Raw genomic sequence first — 11041 nt, forward strand, 5'->3', positions numbered from 1 at the left:
GAAGAAACAGAACCTGAAAACCAGCCCCCCACACATACTCTTTCTCTTTTCTTCCTTATTTATTTAATCATTAATTTATTTAGATCAGTATCACTTGCCAGTCCATAATGCCCTTAAAAGTGAGAATATTAATGTTCTGATAGGAAAAATAAAAATAAGCTGGACCGTGCATAGCATTATCATATGCAATTATGGTAAATTTTATGCTAACAAAATATTATTTGGGTTTTAAAATCCTCAGCAGGAAGAAACAGAAATGTAAAAGCTATAGCACAAAACAGGCACTTGAATAAAGCTAGACTGCTATCATTTTCTTTTACTTAGAGTATTAATAGTGTTTAGGGCAGCCACGGTCCCTAATTAAGAAATGGCAAGACATTTGTTTCTATGCTATGCTTAGTTGCTCAGTCATATCCAACTTTTTGCGACTCCATGGACTGTAGCCTGCCAGGCTCTTCTGTCCATGGGGATTCTCCAGACAGATATACTGGAGTGGGTTGAGATCTTCCAAACTCAGGTCTCCCATACTGCAGGCAGATTCTTTACCGTCTGAGCCACCAGGGAAGCCCAACTATAGTGGAGACTGTAGACTGTCCCTTCTCCAGGGGATCTTCACAACCCAGGACTAGAACCAGGATCTCCTGCATAGAAGGCCAATTCTTCACCAGCTGAGCTACCAGGGAAGCTCTTTGTTTCTGTAACAGGTTACTAAGATAAGCAGTATATGGCATTTTGAAAAGATGCGTACAACAGGAAAGGAGGACAGAATCACTCCTAGGAGGGCAACATAGGACCATATATAACTAACTACTGAAATGGCAATGTAGGAGTCATATACAAGTGCTGAGCAACATAATTTCATGCAAAGATGGGCACAATAAAGGACAGAAATGGTATGGACCTAACAGAAGCAGAAGATATAAGAAGAGGTGGCAAGAATACACAGAAGAACTATACAAAAAAGATCTTCATGACCCTGATAACCACGATGGTGTGATCACTCACCTAGAGGCAGACATCCTGGAATGAGAAGTCAAGTGGGCCTTAGGAAGCATCACTACGAACAAAGATAGTGGAGGTGATGGAATTCCAGTTGAACTATTTCAAATCCTCAAAGATGATGCTGTGAAAGTGTTACACTCAATATGCCAGCAAATTTGGAAAACTCAGCAGTGGCCACAGGACTGGAAAAGGTCAGTTTTCATTCCTATCTCAAAGAAAAGCAATGCCAAAGAATGCTCAAACTATAGCACAATTGCACTCATCTCACACACTAGCAAAGTAATGCTCAAAATTCTCCAAGCTAGGCTTCAACAGTATGTGAACTGTGAACTTCCAGATGTTCAAGCTGGATTTAGAAAAGGCAGAGGAACCAGAGATCAAATTGCCAACATCTGCTGGATCATCGAAAAAGCAAGAGAGGTCCAGAAAAACATCTACTTCTTCTTTATTGGCTATGCCAAAGCCTTTGTGTGGATCACAACAAACTGGAAAATTCTTAGAGATGGGAATACCAGACCACCTAACCTGCCTCCTGAGAAATCTATACGCAGGTCAAGAAGTAACAGTTAGAACTGGACATGGAACAACAAATTGGTTCTAAGTCAGGAAAGGAGTACGTCAAGGCTGTATATTGTCACCCTGCTTATTTAACGTCTATGCAGAGTACATCATGCAAAATGTGGGGCTGGATAAAGCACAAGCTGGAATCAAGATTGCTGGGAGAAATATCAATAACGTCAGATATGCAGATAACACCACCCTTATGGCAGAAAGCAAAGAAGAACTAAAGAGCCTCTTGATGAAAGTGAAACAGAAGAGTGAAAATGCTGGCTTAAAACTCAACATTCAGAAAAGAAGATCATGGTCCCATCACTTCATGGCAAATAGATGGGGAAACAATGCAAACAGTGAGAGACTATTTTCTTGGGCTCCAAAATCACTGCAGATGGTGACTGCAGTCATGAAATTAAAAGACACCTGCTCCCTGGAAGAAAAGCTATAACCAACCTAGACAGCATATTAAAAGCAGAGATATTACTCTGTCAACAAAGGTCCGTCTAGTCAATGCTATGGTTTTTCCAGCAGTCATGTATGGATGTGAGAGTTGGACTATAAAAAGCTGAGGGCCGAAGAATTGATGCTTTTGAACTGTGGTGTTGGAGAGGACTCTTGAGAGTCCCTTGGACTGCAAGGAGATCCAACCAGTCCATTCTGAAGGAGATCAGCCCTGGGATTTCTTTGGAAGGAAAGATGCTAAAGCTGAAACTCCAGTACTTTGGCCACCTCACTCACTGGAAAAGACTCTGATGCTGGGAGGGATTGGGGGCAGGAGGAGAAGGGGACGACAGAGGATGAGATGGCTGGATGGCATCACCGACTCGATGGACATGAGTCTGAGTGAACTCTGGGAGTTGGTGATGGACAGGGAGGCCTGGTGTGCTGCGATTTATGGGGTAGCAAAGAGTTGGACACGACTGAGCAACTGATCTGATCTGATCTGAGGAGTCACAATAGAACCTAACTTGCCAAACATAATCACTTTATCTTCAGATTTTTCAGACTCTGTTAAGAATAATAGCAGGAAAAAAAAAAAAATACAACCAACTGATGGGACTCTGAGAAGATGGCAGTAGCAGACAGTAGACTTTTTGGATCTTCCTAAATTCCCATATAAAAATAGATAAAACAACTAGATAACAAAATTTTAAAAACCCATAGACAGTCTTTACCAAAACAAACAAGCAACAAATAATGAGACACAGTTTCCCACAAACTCCAGAGTAAACATGGATATAGAAAAAATATCCAAGCCACAAGATTCATAGTCATCCAAGGAAGAAGGGGGAACCAAAGGGTAGCAGAATGTTCCACTCATTCCAAAATATGCCACTTGGCATAAGGATTATTTTTTGAGCTAAAGACAGCTAGAAAACAGCAGGTACAGGTAGAGTGTGCTGATCTCCCCTTTTCTTCCTAAAAGGAAGAGCTAAAACACTCACATGAAAGATGTTCTCTCTATACCATGAAGAAAATAATACTGTTATCTCCAGGGAAGGGAGCTGAGGCCAAAAGAATTTATAATGCCAAATCTTATAAATTAACCCTTATCTCCCTACTGGTCTGTGATTAACGACCTCCTTGTCTTGTCTCATTTTCACAAACATTAACATGAGTTTGGGAGAAGTCAAGTCCAACCTTCACTGATGACCTTTAAGGGGCTCAAGATTTTTGTGGAAGAAGTTAAGTGCAACTGTGATGGAAACAGTAAGAGAACTATCAATAGAATTAAAAGTAGAGGCTGAAAATGTGACCGAATCGCTACAATCTCAAGATAAATCTTTTACAGATAAGGAGTTGCTGCTTCTAGATGAGCAAAGAAGTGGTTTCATGAGATGGAATCTACTACTGGTGAACAAACTATAAAGGCTGTTGAAATGACAACAATTTAGAATATTACATAAACTCAGTTGATAAAGTAGTAGCAGGGTGTGAGAGGATCTACTCCAATTTTCAAAGAATTTCTACTGTGTGTAAAATGCTATCAAACAGCACTCCATGTTATGGAGAATTTGTTCATGAAAGGAGAGTTAATTGATACAGCAAAGTTCATTGCTGCCTTATTTTTAAAAATTGCCACAACCATTCTAACTTTTAGCAACTACCACTCTGATCAGTCAGCAGCCATGAACATCGAGGCAAGATCCTATACCAGCAAAAAGGACATCAATGGAGAAAGGAGTGAAATCCAAAGAATGGAATTTAGTAGTGCACCAGTGTTGGTTTTCTAGTTTTGACACATGCCTTTTACTAATGTAACGTGTTAACATTAGAGACTACTGCGTGAGGGGGACAGTAAACTCTGAATTATCTTTGTATACTTTCTATGATAAATTTAAAATTATTCCTAATAATTTGTTTCTTTAAAAAATTCAAAGAAATAAATAGTAAAGAAGGAATCAAGAGAAGTGATAAATACTGAAGGTAGGCAATGAGGATAGTAGGATTCCCTGAAAAAGAAAACCAAAGCAAAGGTACCGAACACACACACAAAAAAACAAAGTCCAAGAGCACTTATCTAAAAATTTTTTAAAGATTTGAAGTAACATATTGAAAGAAGCCATCAGGTACCTGAGAATATCAACCTAAAACGACCGGCAAGACATTCTAGTAAAAATTTTTTAAAATCCTTTGAGATTTAGGCTGAAATATCATGTGACTTATAAGCCAACAACAGCAACAACAAAAAGACTCTCAGACTTTTCAACAGTAATATTTTTGCCAGAAAAAAAAAAAAATGGAGTTACAGATTTGAGATATTTAAGGAAAGAAAAGGCGAGTTAAAGATTTTATTTTTAGCAAAAATGACCTGCATATGTAAGAAGCACAGATAGAATGTTATGAACTTGCAAGAAAATTGATGATAAATTTTCCCAGGAGTCTTTCCTAAGGCATCTGTTAAGAAAGAGAGCTTGAGAAACCAAAATGACTAAAGAAACATCATCATTAGGACTGGTGATAAGCACTAAATATGTTACTCATAGAACTAAGGCCAGGATGGAGAGAGAATAGTATTTAATGATTCTATGCTCTGAGAACACATAGGCCTCCAATTTTAAAAACTGGGGAAAATATGAATAGCATATGTAAAAGAAACAATAAAATTTAAAAAAATCAAAATTGGTGGTGATCAGTATTATTATTTCTTGACTATTACATGCTTCCTGTGGACTTAAAGTAATTATGGGCATAGTAATTCTATTATATACTCATTAGGGAAAAAGGAGACAAACATATAATACAAAAGAAATTAAGAACCCCCAAGTAAAAACTAATCTTGAATTTCAAGCAAAAGTGTTACTATGAACCTACAGGGTGTTTTACCTTAGTAAATATATTTTCCTAGCTCTGTCCATCGAAAAAACAATGACAAACTGAAAAGCAATAAGTATCTCTAGTGCCTAGACTGGAGTCTTAAAACACTATTTCCCATTTAAAAAAATAGAAAGACAGAAGTAACTTTAAAAATAAAATAGGAGGGCTTCATAGAGAAAATGACTGATTTCAGTTCTGAAGCAGGAAATGGCACAAAATGAGCCTGAAACATCTTATCACACAAAACAGCAAGGAAACTATCAAAGACTAATGTAGAGTCCTGTTAAAGGGGCCCAAGAAACAAACTGAAGAGGTTCCCACAGGACAAAGGAACAACTGAGTTTCTAATAAGAATATGAATTAAATTGCAAAAGATACTTAAATCCACCAAAATATTAAAATCCACAAGTTCATAATAATAAACTGGTCATCATCTGAACTAAGAATTGTGAAAACTAGGTTAAGTACAAGGATTCTCTTGTCTTTTCTATTTGGACTTTACCACTTAAGGAAGCAAATAGTAGATGAAGGGACACATCTCTACTTATAAAGTTATTCCAGGTAACAATGAAAACAATGGTAGAACTGGAATATCTAGTCTAATATTTTGCAACTCTAATGAATTCATGGATCTAGACTTTGAACATCAAGAGCTGCTACCCTCAAAGAAGAGCAAAACCAGACATCATGTGCCATTTGATGAAACAACACACCACCACCTATAGACTTCCCAAAGGGATTGAATCTCAGTCTGGTAAAGTCTCTGGATCCAGCTGCCAGGATCTGCATTCCAGGAAATGCAGAGGACAGAGGAATACGCTGAACTGCTCCATGAAAGTGCAATTCCCACACTGTGGGGAAAAGGCCTCGGTTCTTCAACAGAAACTGAAAAACACCCAGGATGGTATGCCTAGATCAAATTTTTTACATATCATCATTAGCCACGCAGAATGTGATTGACATGTAATTTCTACTGTGAAAATATGAATTTTTTTCATTTTCCAAATATAAAATTAAAATCCTCAATATTTCTCAAAGTGAACACTGCCCCCAATCCACCATTACAACACATGAGATTTTGACGTCTAGAAGGGTCAGCATCCTATGAATTATCGCACATGAACAACACATCCAGATGAACATAGGATAATGATAATATTAATGGTAACAATTACTGAACATCTGTATCAAACACTCTATATACAATTTTTTCCTAATCATTAAATCTGCAAAATAGGTATTATCATCATCCTCATCTTTTATAGATGAAAAAGCTGACACTCAGAGAAACTAAAACTTTTTAAGATCCCTCAGCTAAATAAGCATTATTGAATAAGATAAATGCTCATTCAGTGGAAAATGTGTTCTCTCACAACTGTTTAAAAATTTTTATATTTGAAGGGAAAGATCAGCACCAGGGAAGAATTACTTCAGGCCAAAGTAAAAGGAATTTCTCAAAGACTGATTCAACAATCCTGAGAGGTCCTGAGTAGATGGCACAGTAGGAAGAGCAAAAAACTGGGAGCCAGGCACTGAGCTTTCAGTCCTGCCTCCAGCATAACGTTGTATTATACCAGTAAGTCACTTGCCAGTTTCCACATCTTAAAATGAATAAGATTAACAAGGAGCATCCTAATGCCCAGTATTATGACTCCATGACGCAAGAGTGATTTCTATAGCTGGTGACATTAAAGGAATTCATAGCAGTATAAAATGAAGGCCATCCTGGGCACCTACAGTTAAGTGCTTTAGGCAGCTCAGAGGCTGGGGCCATGAGGGCAAGAGAGCCTCAAGTAGCCATGCTTAAGTTAAATGAAGAAAGATGGATCTCTGCCTCTGATAGGCTCACTGTGGGACAGAAATGGGTAAATGCACATATAAAAATTAGTAAAGGGGGAAATATTTAGTAATAAATTCATTTAAGGAATATCTGTGACTACGGGACAATCGGCGCTCTTGCTGTTATTACATAAAGCACCAAAATCACAAATAGCAACCTGGGAAAAGAATAAAATAAAAAACTTTATGCCAAGGCTGGAGTTCAATAAAACATTCAGGCAAATAAAACAATCTGCCAACGTCAGTGCTGGCCACACCTTCTACAAACTCTGCCACAGGATCTCAACACTTTTGTGTTGAGGTGGCATTTAGAATTCAATGAGTCTTCTTTTTTCAGTCTTCGCTGCTAATAATAATTTTTAAAATATCCACTCTGTGTGGAGTATTATGCTACGAATCACAAAAATATAAAAAGAAATATATGGCATGTCCCTAACCAGAGAGAATCCAGTACAAAATGCATGGGAAAATAAACTAACTGAAGACAGTGGGTGTATGTCTGTGACTACATGCATACACACCATTTGCTCTGGAATTTAATCACATTTCCCACTGAAACAACAACACAGAAAATGGTTATAGTTTCAGGTCACTCCTCAAACTTATTCAATGCATGTTTAATTGCCCCTCAGTTGTTTTCCTTAATTCTAGGTGATCCTCAACCAGTTTGAGAAACTAATAGGAATGGTGATATATAGCTGGGAAAATCATATGCAATATTATGATATAATTTTAGAATTAGAAAATGAAAAACTATTTTTCATGATATGAAAAAAATACTGTTTTCATTCAAGAAATTTAGAAATAAATGGTAGTAATATAATCTATATACACAGTACTATACACTAAGTATTACTCCAATCACTTTACTTATAATTATTTATCCTCATCATTTTACTTATTTTATTATTAAAACAACTCCAAGGAGGTTCTTTGGATATTCCCAGTATTAATGTGAATAAACTACGGCATAGGCAGGCTATTTTCCCAGTCACATAGCTCAACAAAGCTTCTTGACTGGTAGAGACACAGATGATAACCTATTTTCTAAGCAAACTCATCACCCAACATTCTTTATTAGGGCTGAAAATAGGGCTTGGCAGGCATGAGGGCACCCATATGCTTATATATACTTATAGTTACATAACCACTTTTTTTTTTTTCCCCCAACAGTAGTAAAGTGAAATGACTCAGAGTGGTAGGGCCCCAGAAAATTCCTTATTACTTATACCATAGATGGGTTCATGCGATGGCACAAAGGATATATGTACATGCTATTCACTACAGCGGTATTTGGGATGGCTAATGACTGAAAAGTCTCCATGTCCATCAGTAGGGGACAGGCTAAATACATCTTGATATTTCTACAAGGCAAAGCTGAACAGCCTTTTAAGAAAACAGAGTACTTTTATACTTACGGATAAGGAAAAACCACCTTTTAGTATTAAAAGAGACAAAAAAAGTGTAAAGTAACAGTTACATTATTATTCAACTTGTGTGAGAGAGAAAAGGAGAGAGATGTTTAATACAAACATGCTTGAATATGATTAGAAAATTTCTTAACAATAAAGAAATTATTTACAGTGCGTACTTCTGGGAAGTAGAGAATGGGGAAAAGGATCAGTATATAGCACAGAAAGAGATGTGTGTTTTGATATTCTTTTGTAGTGAATTTACTTTTACCAAAAGCACGTATTGCTGATTTTTTATTAGCTGAATTAAAAATGGAGTATTACAGATCCTAATATCTTTTCAAATAGTGGTTCCTAACAATAGGCCGGTATGTAATGATCAGTGGGGAGATGTGTCCCAAATAATTAATTTCTAATAGTTGTTAAGCTAGAGAAGTTTATGAATTATTTATTTTTTATCAACAAGAATAAAATCAGCATCTCTATTTAATCCAATAATACAAAGAGGAAAGAAAGACACTTTTAAGATTCAAACAGAAGGAAAAAAAAAAAAGAATTGCATCCTAAAGATGATTAATTTTAAGAAAGGCTGCATCTCAGAGGAATGGAGGTCCTCAAAAAATAAAAAAGGATTCTCCCCATCTGGAAGTCCTTAGGGATGCAAACACTTTGCAAAAAGTAAGGAAACACCTTTATGTAATCTCTAGATTGGGTTGGGAGTGTCCCAGAAAATGAGAAGGAATTTTTCTTCCTTTTTATTATGTTTTTGTATAGTTTATAAATAATATATTTACAGTGCTATTAATATACTATTTATAATTAAGTATACAGTATTTGGAGAAGGCAGTGGCACCCCACTCCAGTACTCTTGCCTGGAAAATCCCGTGGATGGAGGAGCCTGGTGGGCCGCAGTCCATGGGGTCGCTAAGAGTCGGACAAGACTCAGCGACTTCACTTTCACTTTTCACTTTCCTGCATTGCAGAGGGCAACGGCAACCCACTCCAGAGTTCTTGCCTGGAGAATCCCAGGGACGGGGGAGCCTGGTGGGCTGCCGTCTATGGGGTCACACAGAGTCAGACACGACTGAAGTGACGCAGCAGCAGCAGCAGCAGCAGCAGCATACAGTATTTAGAGGATGGTTGCTCAAATATGTTTTACTAATAGAGCAAACAGTCAAAAATGTTTGGAAACTACTGATATAGTCCAACAAATTTAACATGGTTAAGAGGAAAGCATAAATGATCCTTTCATGGTCAAAGGATAAAAATTAAAAGCTGTGTAACAGTGTACAATGTCTGAAGTTTTTTAATTCTCTTCAGTTTTTTCCGGTATCAATCCATGACCATATCCTGCCACTTCCCCAAAGAACATTTCCTGATTCTGACCATTCATAATCATTCTGACCATCCCAATTTAATTCCTTCATTCTTTTGAAAAGGCCTCCAGACTATCTGTATGGAGTTCTTCACTGCCAGCTTGTTCAGAACTGTGAGATTCTTTTTTTAAAAACTTCATTTTCTATTGGAATATACCTGATTAATAATGTGACAGTTTCAAGTGCAGGGAGAGGGACTTACCTATACATATACATGTATCCATTCTCCCCCAAACTCCCCTTCCATCCAGGCTGCAACATAACATTAAACAGAGTTCCCTGTGCTATAATACAGTAGATCCTTGGTGGGTATCCATTTTAAAAATAGCAGTGTGTATATATTGAGATCTTTAAAAGCTCAGAAAACTTCCAACTATTTCCAAAAGTGAAAGTACTTATCCAGTGATTTTTAAATATCTCTGGCCCTCTTAAATTGTCTTCTCCCTACAGACCAACTGGAACTCTTTAAGTCAGACAAAAATTCCTCAGTTGTCCATCGGCTCATCCTGCCTTTCACACTCCTACACGTCACTCCTGTTATGCAGAATAAACACAATCCACACCAGCAAATCCAGATCAAGCCCCCACCGCCCCCACCCCCGCCCCGCCCCGACACACACCCCCCCAACTCTCTTCAGGATTCCCTTTCCTCTTACAGCCTGCCCACCTCTGATTCCTGGGATTTTAGTGTTGATGGGATCGCACGATTAGTCCCCTTCTCTGAATCTCTCCAGCAACTCATTAGCGGGATCGTTCTATAGGCCCTCTTTGGCATTATTATCCCCAACGTTTCTGCGATCTCTGCTCTCAAGACTTTCGATTTGTTTGGGTCCCGCCTCTCCTTCCCGAAACTAAGTTTGTTTAGGGTCGAAGCGCAGGGCCGGGGCAGGTTCTCTCCGACGCCGGCTGCTGCGTACGCAGGTCAGCCTGAGAAGGCCGCTCAGGGAGCAAGGCCGTGAGGAGAGGACTGTCCGGAACGCCTTTCTCCATCGCTCCCGGAGGAGAAACTTCCTGGGAAGGGGACAGACAGTGGATATGTGTCTAGAGGCCGCATAGGGCGACCCCGAAGCCATCGGCGGGGCCAGCAGGCGTGTGGACGATTACAACTAGGCCTGGTAGGTGAAGGGAGGCGGATAGAAGGGCCAGATCCTGGGCTGAATCAGGAGAGGCGGGACGGGGAGAGGACTGAGTGTAGCTGCTTCGGCAGCCCCGCGGGCCCTGTGGCGGGGGTGACCGTTACAAGACTCAAAAAGGCGAAGAGTTGGGGAATGTCCCCCACTCACCTGGAAGAGGCTGTCGCCGGAGGCTCCAGCTGCCCCCTCCCAAATTTAAGCCACGTCAGCTCAGGAATCCCGTACGCGACACCTACCACCGCCGCGCCCCGCCAAGGGACTCAGCCACTCGCAGTTGGGACGGAAGATAGGATTAGGATATGGACCAATCAAGACGGTCGGCAGGACGTTACCAGGGAGACCAGGCACGCCTTGTTTGTAACTAACCCATCAACAATGCAAGAGACCAATCGATGTCGGCAAATGC

At 39.2% G+C, this 11041-nt stretch overlaps 1 protein-coding gene across 8 annotated transcripts in view; it reads right to left on the reverse strand.

The window, feature by feature from the left end:
- The window catches only part of GOLGB1 (golgin B1), a 76411-nt gene extending 65370 nt beyond the window's left edge, over positions 1-11041 (reverse strand). The window contains exons 1-2 of one of the 8 annotated variants that reach the window (XM_061402382.1): positions 10786-11013; positions 10170-10513 (exon numbers count right to left, since the gene is read on the reverse strand). The gene's annotated coding sequence lies outside the window, so the exon portion shown is untranslated. Of the gene's footprint in view, positions 1-10169 lie in introns of all 8 variants that reach the window. The other 7 variants (XM_061402627.1, XM_061402462.1, XM_061402617.1 and 4 more) reach the window with 7 other exon arrangements.

Source organism: Bos javanicus, chromosome 1 (assembly GCF_032452875.1).
Source record: "Bos javanicus breed banteng chromosome 1, ARS-OSU_banteng_1.0, whole genome shotgun sequence".
NCBI classification, from domain to species: Eukaryota; Metazoa; Chordata; class Mammalia; order Artiodactyla; family Bovidae; genus Bos; species Bos javanicus.